We start from the raw sequence: 16,826 nt of genomic DNA on the forward strand, positions 1-16,826 counted from the left end.
ATTACCAGAAGGCAAGATAACTACATCAACACGTGATACCTAGAAAAAAGTACATATAAAGGGGACACTTCAGTATAAAATAAAATAACCAGTCACAGCTCAGTAGATAACTCTCAAAACGTTTAAGAAGTATAGCAAAACTTACATAGTGCTGGTGCTGGCCAAAACTCCCCCAGTAGCCTGCTTTGGGCCCAGGTAAGGTGCCAGTCAATATAGAACCCATTTATAGGGTCTGGTCGATGCGTCCGGACGCCGGAAAAGCACTTCCGGTCTCCTGGAACGCATAATGGAACGCATAGGACTTCCGGTCTGCGTCACTTCCGGTGCCGTGGAACGCATCGTGAGCCGCATAGGGCCCGATGCCGGCGCCGGAGGACAGCAGAGGCCGTGTTATCAATGCAGAATTGGTCATAGGGGGTTTAGATGGGAAGAACGGCCAGTATATTGACACTGAGAGTGGCGGCTGTGAGTAAATATGTCCAAAATAAAACTGTGCTAACGGATCAGGAAAAATATACCCTGGGGGCACAGTTATTTAAAGAAACCCTCAGTAGCAGCCCCCAAAAGGACAGACAAGAATCACAGAGCAGACAGTATATATAAGATATCAATCATGATGGATGACAACCTGCCTCTTTATTAATATTGATAAAATTTAGGAGGTAACAGGTAGTATTTAAAGATATGGGGGAATCAGTCTTGAATACCCCTTTTTTTTAAATGTGGTGCTTTTCGTACTGATCGGCACAGAAACCATGGGTCACATACCAGTGATACTGAGTAAATAAACTTACTGAGGAGCGTCATGGATTTAAACAAAAGACAAGGAGGATGTTAAATAAAGCATGCGAAATTGAGTCTTTCATTGAGACCGAGGGGCGACTGGGATTGGAAACGGTAAATCCAGGAGGACTCCTTTTGAAGAATCCTTCTGTCCCAGTCGCCCCTCCTCTCAGGAAAGGGGACCACCTCCAACACCGAGAAACGAGCAGAGCTCACATCTCCTTTGTGGCAATTATTAAAATGATAAGCCACCGGGGTATCCTTCAATTTTTTAATATCGTTCAGATGTTCACAGATTCTTCTCCGTAATTCCCTCTTAGTTTTACCAATGTAGTCGAGGGGACAGCTACATTGGCAAATGTATACCACGCCTTTGGTTTTGCAATTGGCGAAGTCACGAATCGCAAAGGGTCGTTGGGTTACCGAGCAAGTTATTGTTTTAGATGGATTTATAAAGTTACACGCTTTGCAGGAACCACACTTAAAGACACCAAGGGGCCTACGGTCTAGCCATGTGCCTTCTCTCTTTGGGCCTTCATAATGGCTATGGACTAACCGATCTCGCAGGCTTCTCCCTTTTCGGTAAGTTACCTGCGGATAGTCCCTAATTACCTGTGTGAGGTCAGGGTCCATAGTTAAAATTGCCCCGTGCCTTCTAAGTATAGACACCACTTCACCATTACTAGAGTCAAAGGTAGAGATGAGACGTATCAGATGGTCGTCTGTATCTCTCAATCTTGGTATCAGGAGCTCGTCTCTTTTCTTCGACTCTGCAAACTGAAAGGAGTCCCTAAGGATCCTGGCAGGATAACCCCTTTCACTCAGTCTCTTCCTGAGCTTTGCTGACTCTTGATAGAAGTTACCTCCCGACGAGCAATTTCTGCGAACTCGCAGATATTGTCCCCTTGGGATACCCTTTTTGACCGCGGTGGGGTGGTGGCTCTCCCAATGGAGGATACTGTTGATTGCCGTGGGTTTCCGAAAAACAGATGTATTTAAGGTACCCTCTACTTTACTCACCACCACGTCCAAAAAGGTAATCTGCTCTAATTGGGTTTCATAGGTGAAGCTCAGGCCGATCTCATTATGATTGAGGGTATCAATGAAACTGTGGAAAGCTGGAATACTCCCTTCCCAGATCAGGAAGACATTGTCTATATAACGAGTCCAAAAAGAGATGTTCTCACTCCACCATGGGTGCTGATCTGGGAAGACGACGGTATCCTCCCACCAGCCCAGGAGGAGATTCGCATATGTGGGGGCACAAGAATTCCCCATCGCGGTCCCCCTGAGCTGGTGGTAGAAGGAGCCCTTAAAAAGGAAAAAATTATGTGTTAGAATATACTCCAGTAGTTGCAAGATGAAACCATTATGTGCATTAAACTGGGTTCCTCTCGTATTCAGATAGTAATTCACAGCTAAGATTCCCTTGTCGTGTGGAATCGAGGTGTAAAGCGATTCCACATCGATGCTCGCCAAAATGCTTTTCGGATTTATCGTGAGGGTTTCGATTTTGCGGAGAAAATCCATTGTATCACGGGTGAACGATGGAAGGCTAGAGACGAAATCACGGAGTACCTTATCTAGGTAGATTCCACCGTGATGCGTCAGGGAGTCGATACCCGAGACAATGGGACGCCCTTTCAAGGGGTGTATCCCCTTGTGGATTTTTGGAAGACAGTAGAAGGTGGCCGTTTGAGGGGTTTTTGGAAGGAGAAAATCAAATTCAGTCTTACTGATGACACCCTGTTGAAGACCCTGACCGAGGATCCCAGTAAGGTCGGTACCGAATACCTCCGTCGGGTCCGCAGGGATTTTTTTATAATTATTTTTGTCGTTCAGTAAGGTCAAACACATGGATTGATATTTGTGGTGGTCCAGAAGTACCAGGTTCCCACCCTTGTCTGATTGCTTGATAATCAGGTCCTTGTTATTTTCTAGGTTCCTCAGAGCCTGGAACTCTGATGCCGAGAGGTTTGAATGAAGGGGCATACCCTGTATTTTCTCGATATCGGCAATAACAAGGCGTAAGAAAATATCAATATGCTCCGTACTGACCGGGGGTGGTAACCTAGTACTTCGTGGCCGCAATTCAGTAAAGGGGCCTTTTCCTGGGACCCTGGTTCCCTCTTCGCTGAGTTCCAATAGATTTTGGAAATCTCCAAAATCATCAGGGTTGATTCCCAGGTCCAAACATGTTTTTTTGTTGTGATTTTTAAAGAATTTATGCCATTTCAATTTTCTGGCAAATAAGTTCAAATCCTTTACCCAAGTAAAGGTATCATGTTTGGTTGTCGGCACAAAGGACAGGCCCTTCTGGAGTTAAATGGTCTTAGCGGGGGTCAGGTGATACTCTGACAGATTAATTACCTGCAGCTGATCAGTCAGTTGTTTCGACTGCGGTCCCTCAGTTGATAAGCGGCCTGGCCCTTGGCTAAAAAAGAAGAAGAGGAGGAAGATGAGGAGGAAGCTGAAGGAGGATTGAGATCCACTATCGGGGCGGCAGAAGCGGTATTGTTTACAGGCAGGCCTTGATAGGGGATACACTGGGAGTGATTGTCCATTTGTGTACGGTATTGTGGCCCTGATGGTCCGGATCCTCTGTTTCCGGATCCTCGTCCTCCCCAGTAGTTTCCCCTCTGCCCTCTTGGACCTCTCCATCTTTGACCCGACCCTCTCCCTTTTGAGTAACGACCTCCTCTAATGGTTCCTCGTGTGTAGGACACACCAGTAGTTTCTGAGTCAGAGAATTCCTGATCAGAGGATGATATCTCTGACTCAGTCACTGAATTTTTTGTGCTCAAAGAGGTGTATGCTCTATTGTCTCTAAATTCACCCAGATCCTTGATAAACTGTCAATGTTTCCTCTCCTTGATGAGGTTCTGAAATCTTTCAACAGCTGATTGTAATGAGGATTCCCGTTTATCAAAATCGGGATCCGATTTAAGTTTTAATGCTGACTCAATAAGTCCCTTTAGTTTGGATGCTGTGCTCTCAAAGATTTGTTTTTCCTCATCAAGGAGAAGTGACATCAGTCTAAGGGAACTAGTTGTGATCTCTTCTTCCCACTTAGTCACAAATTCTGGGGACTGGACACGTTCTGCCGGTCTAAGGGGGATACGCAGGCCTCTTGGCACGATTTTATTTTCCAAATAATTTTCTAGGGACTTGATTTCCCACCACGATTTGATGTTATCCTTATACCCCTGGTAAAGATCTTTGAAGACAATTTTGCAACTGGCTGAAGACGTCAGTCCAGCAACCTCCCTTGGCCAAAATGTACACCAATGCCTCATCCAGCATAGAGGCACTGCAGAATGCTGGTTGCAGAGTGCTATTGCATTTGTGTCTTTTTCTTTGTATATGTATTTCGCCATAGCGATGTGCACCTGCATATAGGGTTGTGCTGATTGAATCCCCCACATTTTTTCTTTGTAGTATATAGGAAAGAATGTTTCCTAACAATTTTTTCTCTAAAATCAATTTTATCTTTGGATTTGTGCGTATTATTGTCAGTCTGTAAAAGTTGCGTGCTACTCGGACAACATCGTACCCAGCGACCTGGGAGTCCAAGATGCATCCAAACATCCTCCACATGCTGTTCCCGAACCATTTTGCTGGTGTTTCCATAAATTTCTGACCTTTTCCTATGAACCAGGCGCCCTCCCCTCTTCAGAGCAGGGGGTGCCTCGTTTAACTTCCATTGACTTCCATTGTGCTGTAGAGCACCCGAGCATCCCGATGTGTTCGGCCAGAGCACCTGAGCACCCGAGCACTTTGGTGCTCGATCAACACTAGAGGACACTGCAGATATGAAGTGATCACTGCTTTGGTGGAAACATCTCTAATGAAACATTGCAGGGGTTGTCAGGGACATTCCCAAAATTGTCACAACTTGTTGAAATTAAACATGGCATTTCAACTGCATGGTGATGTTAAAAAGCACACACACACAAAAAAAAACAATGGTGGAATTGCTTTTTCCTCATTTGCCTACCAAAACAAAAGTAAATATGTTAACCAAGTCCCATGTTCACCAAAATGGTACCAAGTTATGGCTCTTCAAATTGCAGAAATATGCTATTATTGTGCAAAAAACATAAAATACACATATTTGGTATAGCTGTACATGCAGTTCAATGGGGACGCAAAACATGTGGACAGCACTCTGTGTGCTGTCCACATCCGCACGTTTGTTCTGTGCAATCCGCAAAATTTGAGAACATGTCATATTCCTGTCCGTATTACGGACAAGGATAAGACTTTGCTATTAGGGGCCGGCCATTCCACAAAATGCAGAATGCACACTGCCGGTATCGGTGATTTGCAGCACGCAAAACAGCTAACAATTGTGTGCATAAGCCCTAAAAGTAACATACTAGTTATACCACATAGTGAACATCGCAAACAGTAAAATAATTGTAAAAGGCTCAATGTCCATGTTATGGCTGTACTAAATCCTTCATTAGTTACAAAAACAACAGCATGTGCTATTTATTATTACCTGTCCATACCTAAAGTTTGTGCAGAAAGAAAAATCTTCTTTTTGAAGAAGACGCATTTTACAAATTAATTCCATTGTTGAGTTTGAGGACAGACATTTCAATAGTTGATGTGTTTAATGCATTTCAACGGATTAAAGTAAGCTTTTGATTTAGTAAATCAATACATAACACTTGCCTTTTTCTTCAGGATCGAATGATGATTCTGCCTCGGCAAAGTTCCTTTTTCACTGTCCTCATCAAACTAGATGGAAAATCAAGAATAAGTGGCACTTTGCTCCCAGACAAGTAGGAAATCTACTGTCATTTGCATTATTTTCCCTTATTACTTGTTAAAAGTCCTACGAAGGATTGTCGGAGTGTTTAAAGGGGTTGTGCAGTGCTAGTATGTTGATGACCAATCCTCAGGATAGGGGATCTGACAAGATAGATCATCAATACATTAGCATTGCACAACCCCTTTATTATTGAACATTTATCCTCGGGAGAGGTCATCAATATCTGATCAGTGAGTGCCTGACTCCCGGTACCTCCACCAATCAGCTGTTTGAAGAGCCTGCATCTTCTTCCTAGGCCAGTGACATCAAATTCATCGGCCCCATGGCCTAAGTGAATTTCAGTTCTATTCAGGTGAATGGGGCTGAGATGCAATATCAAGCATAGCTGTTATCCAATGGACAGTGCTGTGCTTGTAAATCTGAAAGGAGGCCACTGTGTTCACCAGAGAGCTGTATCCTCTTCAAACGGTTGTGCCGCATGATGGACCCCCACTGATCACATACTGATGACTACCCTGAGATTAGGTAATCTGTATTAAACATTAAGACAACCTCTTTAAACGTTATTACATATATATGTGCTGATTTAGTTCTTTTAGCGTTTTCTTGGGAGGATAGTCTATACGATTAGGCCTCATACAGTATTCCCACCAAACTAGGTGATGGCATATCACTAGTATATATGCTATAATATAGAAGTGCCAGTTGTAAATGAAGACTATCTAAAAATATTTAATTAATATTAAAAATATAACTGGATATCAGAGTTCATGACTATTAAACTGGATCTATCACACTAGTCAAGGTCAAACACATATCTATTCTGATTCATATAGAAAAATTTCAACCCTCTTAAAGGGTAACTGTCATGTTTTCATAAAAAAAAATCCATTTTAGCATATGTTACTGTTGCAGATGCATTATCCATAAAGCAATCTTTAATTTCTTCACATACCACTGTTTTCCTTGAGTTTTGCCCTTAGTTACGGTTGTTTAAACATTTACAATATGAGGACCTTCTCAAGATGGCTCCTCTGCCAGTTCTCCGAGGCCAAAATTGCTTTCCCTCAGCCTGTAGCTCCCTGCCAGCCAATCAGATTGTATTACTGAGAGACACGCCTCCTCACTCTGAAGTCTAATGCAGGCATGCAATGTGAAGGACCGCCCCTCCGTCTTCCTGTCTTCTTAGCCGGAGACAGACAAGCCCTAGCAACTGTCTTTTAAGGGACCAGTGGAAAGGGACAGGAGACATTAATGAAAGCTGTTATTCAGACTAACTCAGGTATACATGCCTAGCTCTAATAAACTAGCAAATAAGAAAAATATGACAGTTACGCTTTAAAGTTTCTAATGACTGAGGCATATCACAATCCCAAAGTGATGTCAAATGTGAATTGCAAAACATACATACATCTCACTGCCCTGTAGACGCCTTAGACGACTTACTGTATTCCGTTTTTTAGGCACAAGTGTGTTCAGGGCTTTCTCTGTCCCTACATGTCACTTTGGCACAAGGTATCTGTCCCTACAAAATGTTGAGTATTATTCTTTAGGGTAGGACCAAAACCAGTGTTGGATTTAAAAAAAGCAAAGCTGTATCTAATTGCGGCTTTCAAAACTGCACAGGTAACCTAATTGTGTAGCCATGCCCTTACATTATCAAAATCAACCTGGTCAGATGGCTTTCCCTCAGAAGCTCCCATCAAAATTGCACTTATTTCCTAATGCATCATTGGGAATCTAAAGAAAATTCTTTGAAAACATTTCCAAAGATATGCAAGCAATGGCCTGACACAGTTGCACATTTGTACAACTGTCTTATGTCTAGTATTGGAGGTGTTTTAGTCCACAATGAGCTTTATATATCCAAGTCCATAGGTCCCATAGGTTGTTTTATTGACTTGATTTACCTCTTTTATTGTCTACAATGGTATTTATGTCATTTCAGGAATAGTACCAAATACCAATGTTTATTAAAGGCGTTCTCTGGACTTTTAATATTGATAACCTATCCTCAGGATAGGTCATCAATTACAGATAAGCGGCGTCCGACACTCGGCACCCCTGCCAATCAGCTCTATGAAGGGAAGGCACGTGAAGTGCGCCCGTGCCATCAACCTTCTCTCTTCCTGCTCATCATAGACATAGCAGAAGCGAGCAGGAAGAGAGAATGGAGACGGCATACACACACTGCGCGCAGCTTCCCTTCATACAGCTGATTTGCGAGGGTGCCGGGTGTTGGACCCCCGCAAATATAATATTGATGACCTATCCTGAGGATAGGTCATCAATATTAAAAGCCCTCATAACCCCTTTAACTTTCAAATTGTATGAGGAGCAATATGTCCAGTAATGGGAACACGAGATTTAGTAAATCAATACATAACACTTGTCATTTACTGTTCTACAGGATGAAATGATGATTATGTCTATATGAAGTTACTTTCTTCACTGTCCTTATCATACTGGATGAAATAAATGGGAATAAGTGGTACTTTGGCTAAAACAGATAATCTATTATCTTCATAAAGAGGTTATACCACAGAAACTATGGTAGTAACATAGTAACATAGTATATAAGGCCTGAAAAATACATTTGTCCATCCAGTTCGGCCTGTCATCCTGCAAGTTGATCCAGAGAAAGGCAAAAAAAAAAACTGTGAGGTAGAAGCCAATTTTCCCCACTTAAGGGAGAAAAAATTCCTTCCCGACTCCAATCAGGCAATCAGATAACTCCCTGGATCAACGACCCCTCTGTAGTAGCTATAGCCTGTAATATTATTACACTCCAGAAATACATCCAGGCCCCTCTTAAATTATTTTAGTGAACTCACCATCACCACCTCCTCAGGCAGAGAGTTCCATAGTCTCACTGCTCTTACTGTAAAGGATCCTCTTCTATGTTTGTGTACAAACCTTCTTTCCTCCATGTGCAGAGGATGTCCCCTTGTCACAGTCACAGTCCTGGGGTGATTCACAGAAGCATAACTTGACGTTGCATTATCTAATGCAAAACCTGTAACAGGACACCCAACAGAACATCCAATTCATATTACTACTGCATTATTCTCTTATACTGCAGACAAATACAACCTTTGCACCACATTTCCTTACACCCATGAAAATATGTCTTATCTTTTGTAGTGCTTCAGTGGGTTTCCAATTTGTGCCTCTGCACCGCAAAATTCGGAGATTACCAATCTTTGGCCATATCTTGCAGATCGCGGACTCTTTCAAGTCAATGGATCCACATCTGCACTACGGAGTGCACATGGCCAGTGCCTGTATATTGCGGACCGGCTGTTTACGATCCGAAGCATGGGCATGGAGCACTTACGTTCGTGGGCATGAGACCTAATACACACAGTGGTTCTTGATTGGGTTCAAAGGCCCTGTGCCACATCAGTATTATAAATGGCATAGGGCAAGTACACAAGGATAATACAGATTCTTACTGTATGAATCCATAGTGTGGTAATGGGAACAGTACTGGAAGGCGTGTATGTCCCACTCAGGTACCTCAGCTGGGTGAGACAGCTCAAATCCAAAGAGCGGCAGTCGTCTCAGCAAAGCATAGTTTGCCGAGACTGTTTTGTTTATTAATTCTGGGCTGGGTTTTAGTTGGATTGGTAGATAGGACTGAAAGTGGGATCAGCTAGCAGGGCTGAGGGGACACTAGGCTGTGTAGCCGAATCTCTTTCCAGGGTGGAACTGTGCATTATGTAGTTACAGCCTGGGGGCTGCTAGACTGTTTGGCTGAAAAGCTGGTCCTGATGTCACGTGTGAACTGTGTTCTGTAGGTGAGCGAGGGATACCATTTATGTACTAGGTAGTGCCTAGATGGGCAGGTGTTTATTTTGTATAATTTATGTTTGTGCTGGTGCCAAATAAAAGCGTTATTTGGACCTTAATCCTGGTGTCCTGAAGAGGTATGTGGTTGCGACCCCCTGAAAGAAAGGCGATCCCTTACAATAGACACCCACTTATTTTCACTTATCAATCTGAAAACGCCAACTCTAATTGTAAGTTTTTCCTGAGCTCTATGTCTTTCATACACAGCATACAGATAGAGGACATCATATTCACCTATCTCTTGGAGGCATGCCTACAGAAGCAGACAGGAGAACATTTACAGCAGTACGTGGCAGTGTAGCTGTAAATTCTGGGGTTAGATTAAACACCTACTTAAAAGTTGCAGTAATTTCTCCCTGTCTTCTTGCTTCTCTCATGCTCCAGCAGCTCCTTCCTTCTCTCTCTCTCCGCACCACAGATGTCATTAGGCAGCAGCTGTGACTTGATCTTTCAGGGAATGAACTTCTGTGTGAATATTTCATTAATGAATTCACAGTGATCAGTGCAGGTGACAGGGGAAGGAGTATTGGCTGATAAGTGGAGAAAGAGGCATTTTTCTACTTTGAGGTATGTTAAAAGTGCCTTATCGTCACTTGTATTATTGATTTAAGGTAACTAAATGTTTGAATACATTTTTGCTAACATGTCCCTAATGCCCTATTAACACTTTTTGTAGTGTTCTTTATTAATGGTTTTTGTATTGACAAGTCAGCGGTGTACAGAGAAGTAGATTTTAGGCGCACAGAGAAACGTGTGCCTTAGGGAGGCAAAAATGGATTAAAAAATTAGTTGCAGCATTTCTGAGTAAACAGACTTTTATTCTTTATGTATGCTAGGGCTTTAGTGCACTTAAGCGCGGGGCCTAACTCCTCTGTGTGACTCAGCTTTATAGTGCTGGCCACACACCCCAGTTTGCTGAAGCCCTCACTCACATGAAGAATAAAAGTATTTTTTCTTGGGAATACAACATCCGATTTTAACAAGACAGGTATCAATGTAATCAGCAGGATCATCCCTCCCAGGCAGCATGCCCAGCTTAATAGTGTTGATCCAGCCGACAGATGTTTTTTTCAGGAGGGCTTGCTGCATTTTACTCTGGAGGTATAAAGGGAAGATCCATCATTAACTCCAAGTAAAAAAAATAAACCAATTTGATATCCAGCAAACCAGATAAAGTTCATTTTTTACAGCATGAAACATAGACATTAACATAATCCGTGCTAAGGTAACCATATGTTTGCAGTTTCGTTGCTCAGATGAGACAGAATGTCCGCACTGTTTATGGCGGTGAATAAACTACTGGAGTTTCTAATCAATGAGCATCATTGTCTAGAATCATTTCATACCATGTGCACGGGGAACAGAGAGAACATGAATTTTCCGATTCAGGGCACCAAAGTTTTATTTCAACATCTAATTGACATTTCATATGTATGAACTGTTCCAGCCTGTGCTATATACCTGTAGGATCCTATTTATTCATTGTTTGTTTGCTTTTATTTTCTAAGGGGAATAATTGTACTTCTCAATAACAAGACCCATAATGTGCCTCAGATTGCTGCTTTATTCATTTTTAACAGATCATTTCAATGTGTACAGTCTGCACTATACCCTCAGGTATAATCTCTGCATAGATCCTGACGGGTATTACTTGAGTTTAAATAAATTACACTGTGGGGTAGCAAAAATAGGTCTACACGGAGAAACTAAGTTTCATCAATTTACTAAAAACTACAGGTCAGAAGGTCATCTGCTATTTAAAGGGCTTCTGTCACCCCACTAAAGTCATATTTTTTTTTTGGGCTAGTTAAATTCCTTATCCTGCGATATATGAAAATATAATGGTCTTACTTACTTTTCTTCAGCAGTTTCTTCTAAAAACGAACTTTAATAATATGTAAATTAGGTCTCTACCAGCAAGTAGGGCATCTACTTGCTGGTAGCCGCCGCAAAAAACCGCCCCCTCGTCGTGTTGATTGACAGGGCCAGCCGCGATCTCCTCCTCCGGCCAGCCCTGTCAGCATTTCAAAAATCGCGCGCCTGTGTTCATTCGGCGCAGGCGCTCTGAGATGAGGAGGCTCGCCTCCTCAGCACTCCCTCAGTGCGCCTGCGCCGATGACGTCTTCTCTTTCGGTGACGTCATCGGCGCAGGCGCACTGAGGGAGTTCTGAGGAGGCGAGCCTCCTCATCTCAGAGCGCCTGCGCCGAATCAACACAGGCGCACGATTTTTGACAGGGCCGGCCGGAGGAGGAGGGCCGGCCGGAGGAGGAGATCGCAGCTGGCCCTGTCAATCAACACGACGAGGGGGCGGTTTTTGCGGCGGCTACCAGCAAGTAGATGCCCTACTTGCTGGTAGAGACCTAATTTACATATTATAAAAGTTTGTTTTTATAAGAAACTGCTGAAGGAAAGTAAGTAAGACCGTTATATTTTCATATATTGCAGGATAAGGAATTTAACTAGCCCCAAAAAAAAAAAAGACTTTAGTGGGGTGACAGAAGCCCTTTAACCACCTCAGCCCCCAGTGCTTAAACACCCTGAAAGACCAGGCCACTTTTTACACTTCTGACCTACACTACTTTCACCGTTTATTGCTCGGTCATGCAACTTACCACCCAAATGAATTTTACCTCCTTTTCTTCTCACTAATAGAGCTTTCATTTGGTGGTATTTCATTGCTGCTGACATTTTTACTTTTTTTGTTATTAATCGAAATTTAACGTTTTTTTTTGCAAAAAAATGACATTTTTCACTTTCAGTTGTAAAATTTTGCAAAAAAAACGACATCCATATAGAAATTTTGCTCTAAATTTATAGTTCTACATGTCTTTGATAAAAAAAAAATGTTTGGGTAAAAAAAAAATGGTTTGGGTAAAAGTTATAGCGTTTACAAACTATGGTACAAAAATGTGAATTTCCGCTTTTTGAAGCAGCTCTGACTTTCTGAGCACCTGTCATGTTTCCTGAGGTTCTACAATGCCCAGACAGTACAAACACCCCACAAATGACCCCATTTCTGAAAGTACACACCCTAAGGTATTCGCTGATGGGCATAGTGAGTTCATAGAACTTTTTATTTTTTGTCACAAGTTAGCGGAAAATGATGATTTTTTTTTTTTTTTTTTTTTTCCTTACAAAGTCTCATATTCCACTAACTTGTGACAAAAAATAAAAACTTCTATGAACTCACTATGCCCATCAGCGAATACCTTGGGGTCTCTTCTTTCCAAAATGGGGTCACTTGTGGGGTAGTTATACTGCCCTGGCATTCTAGGGGCCCAAATGTGTGGTAAGGAGTTTGAAATCAAATTCTGTAAAAAATGACCTGTGAAATCCGAAAGGTGCTCTTTGGAATATGGGCCCCTTTGCCCACCTAGGCTGCAAAAAAGTGTCACACATCTGGTATCTCCGTACTCAGGAGAAGGTGGGGAATGTGTTTTGGGGTGTCATTTTATATATACCCATGCTGGGTGAGAGAAATATCTTGGCAAAAGACAACTTTTCCCATTTTTTTATACAAAGTTGTCATTTGACCAAGATATTTATCTCACCCAGCATGGGTATATGTAAAAAGACACCCCAAAACACATTCCTCAACTTCTCCTGAGTACGGGGATACCAGATGTGTGACACTTTTTTGCAGCCTAGGTGGGCAAAGGGGCCCATATTCCAAAGAGCACCTTTCGGATTTCACTCCTCATTTTTTCCTGAATTTGATTTCAAACTCCTTACCACACATTTGGGCCCCTAGAATACCAGGGCAGTATAACTACCCCACAAGTGACCCCATTTTGGAAAGAAGACACCCCAAGGTATTCCGTGAGGGGCATGGCGAGTTCCTAGAATTTTTTATTTTTTGTCACAAGTTAGTGGAAAATGATGATTTTTTTTTTTTTTTTTTTTTTCATACAAAGTCTCATATTCCACAAACTTGTGACAAAAAATAAAAACTTCCATGAACTCACTATGCCCATCAGCGAATACCTTGGGGTCTCTTCTTTCCAAAATGGGGTCACTTGTGGGGTAGTTATACTGCCCTGGCATTCTAGGGGCCCAAATGTGTGGTAAGTAGGTAAATGACCTGTGAAATCCGAAAGGTGCTCTTTGGAATGTGGGCCCCTTTGCCCACCTAGGCTGCAAAAAAGTGTCACACATCTGGTATCTCTGTATTCAGGAGAAGTTGAGGAATGTGTTTTGGGGTGTCTTTTTACATATACCCATGCTGGGTGAGATAAATATCTTGGTCAAATGCCAACTTTGTATAAAAAAATGGGAAAAGTTGTCTTTTGCCAAGATATTTCTCTTACCCAGCATGGGTATATGTAAAATGACACCCCAAAACACATTCCCCAACTTCTCCCGATTACGGAGATACCAGATGTGTGACACTTTTTTGCAGCCGAGGTGGGCAAAGGGGCCCATATTCAAAAGAGCACCTTTCGGATTTCACAGGTCATTTTTTACAGAATTTGATTTCAAACTCCTTACCACACATTTGGGCCCCTAGAATGCCAGGGCAGTATAACTACCCCACAAGTGACCCCATTTTGGAAAGAAGAGACCCCAAGGTATTCGCTGATGGGCAAAGTGAGTTCATGGAAGTTTTTATTTTTTGTCACAAGTTAGTGGAATATGAGACTTTGTATGAAAAAAAAAAAAAATAAGCATTTTCCACTAACTTGTGACAAAAAATAAAAAATTCTAGGAACTCGCCATGCCCCTCACGGAATACCTTGGGGTGTCTTCTTTCCAAAATGGGGTCACTTGTGGGGTAGTTATACTGCCCTGGCATTTTCCAGGGGCCCTAATGTGTGGTAAGTAGGTAAATGACCTGTGAAATCCTAAAGGTGCTCTTTGGAATATGGGCCCCTTTGCCCACCTAGGCTGCAAAAAAGTGTCACACATGTGGTATCGCCGTATTCAGGAGAAGTTGGGGAATGTGTTTTGGGGTGTCATTTTACATATACCCATGCTGGGTGAGAGAAATATCTTGGCAAAAGACAACTTTTCCCATTTTTTTATACAAAGTTGGCATTTGACCAAGATATTTCTCTCACCCAGCATGGGTATATGTAAAATGACACCCCAAAACACATTCCCCAACTTCTCCTGAGTACGGCGATACCAGATGTGTGACACTTTTTTGCAGCCTAGATGCGCAAAGGTGCCCAAATTCCTTTTAGGAGGGCATTTTTAGACATTTGGATACCAGACTTCTTCTCACGCTTTGGGGCCCCTAGAATGCCAGGGCAGTATAAATACCCCACATGTGACCCCATTTTGGAAAGAAGACACCCCAAGGTATTCAATGAGGGGCATGGCGAGTTCATAGAAATTTTTTTTTTTTGGCACAAGTTAGCGGAAATTGATATTTTTAATTTTTTTCTCACAAAGTCTCCCGTTCCGCTAACTTGGGACAAAAATTTCAATCTTTCATGGACTCAATATGCCCCTCACGGAATACCTGGGGGTGTCTTCTTTCCGAAATGGGGTCACATGTGGGGTATTTATACTGCCCTGGCATTCTAGGGGCCCTAAAGCGTGAGAAGAAGTCTGGAATATAAATGTCTAAAAAATTTTACGCATTTGGATTCCGTGAGGGGTATGGTGAGTTCATGTGAGATTTTATTTTTTGACACAAGTTAGTGGAATATGAGACTTTGTAAGAAAAAAAAAAAAAAAATTCTGCTAACTTGGGCCAAAAAAATATCTGAATGGAGCCTTACAGAGGGGTGATCAATGACAGGGGGGGTGATCAATGACAGGGGGGGTGATCAATGACAGGGGGGTGATCAATGACAGGGGGGTGATCAGGGAGTCTATATGGGGTGATAACCACAGTCATTGATCACGCCCGTGTAAGGCTTCATTCAGACGTCCGGATGCGTTTTGCGGATCCGATCCATCTATCAGTGCATCCGTAAAAATCATGCGGACATCTGAATGGAGCTTTACAGGGGGGTAATCAATGACAGGGGGGTGATCAATGACAGGGGGGTGATCAGGGAGTCTATATGGGGTGATCACCGCAGTCATTGATCATGCCCCTGTAAGGCTTCATTCAGACGTCCGGATGCGTTTTGCGGATCCGATCCATCTATCAGTGCATCCGTAAAAATCATGCGGACATCTGAATGGAGCTTTACAGGGGGGTAATCAATGACAGGGGGGTGATCAATGACAGGGGGGTGATCAGGGAGTCTATATGGGGTGATCACCACAGTCATTGATCATGCCCCTGTAAGGCTTCATTCAGACGTCCGGATGCGTTTTGCGGATCGGATCCATCTATCAGTGCATCCGTAAAAATCATGCGGACATCTGAATGGAGCTTTACAGGGGGGTAATCAATGACAGGGGGGTGATCACCACAGTCATTGATCATGCCCCTGTAAGGCTTCATTCAGACGACCGGATGCGTTTTGCGGATCCGATCCATGTATCAGTGCATCCGTAAAAATCATGCGGACATCTGAATGGAGCTTTACAGGGGGGTGATCAGGGAGTCTATATGGGGTGATAACCACAGTCATTGATCATGCCCCTGTAAGGCTTCATTCAGACGTCCGGATGCGTTTTGCGGATCCGATCCATCTATCAGTGCATCCGTAAAAATCATGCGGACATCTGAATGGAGCTTTACAGGGGGGTAATCAATGACAGGGGGGTAATCAATGACAGGGGGGTGATCAGGGAGTCTATATGGGGTGATCACCACAGTCATTGATCATGCCCCTGTAAGGCTTCATTCAGACGTCCGGATGCGTTTTGCGGATCCGATCCATCTATCAGTGCATCCGTAAAAATCATGCGGACATCTGAATGGAGCTTTACAGGGGGGTGATCAATGACAGGGGGGTGATCACCACAGTCATTGATCATGCCCCTGTAAGGCTTCATTCAGACGACCGGATGCGTTTTGCGGATCCGATCCATGTATCAGTGCATCCGTAAAAATCATGCGGACATCTGAATGGAGCTTTACAGGGGGGTAATCAATGACAGGGGGGTAATCAATGACAGGGGGGTGATCAGGGAGTCTATATGGGGTGATCACCACAGTCATTGATCATGCCCCTGTAAGGCTTCATTCAGACGTCCGGATGCGTTTTGCGGATCCGATCCATCTATCAGTGGATCCGTAAAAATCATGCGGACGTCTGAATGGAGCTTTACAGGGGGTTGATCAATGACAGGGGGGGTAATCAATGACAGGGGGGTGATCAGGGAGTCTATATGGGGTGATCAGGGGTGATTAGGGGTGATCAGGGGCTAATAAGGGGTTAATAAGTGATGGGGGGGGGGGTGTAGTGTAGTGTAGTGGTGCTTGGTGCTACTTTACTGAGCTACCTGTGTCCTCTGGTGGTCGATCCAAACAAATGGGACCACCAGAGGACCAGGTAGCAGGTA

This window comes from Bufo bufo, chromosome 3, assembly GCF_905171765.1.
Source record: "Bufo bufo chromosome 3, aBufBuf1.1, whole genome shotgun sequence".
NCBI lineage: Eukaryota > Metazoa > Chordata > Amphibia > Anura > Bufonidae > Bufo > Bufo bufo.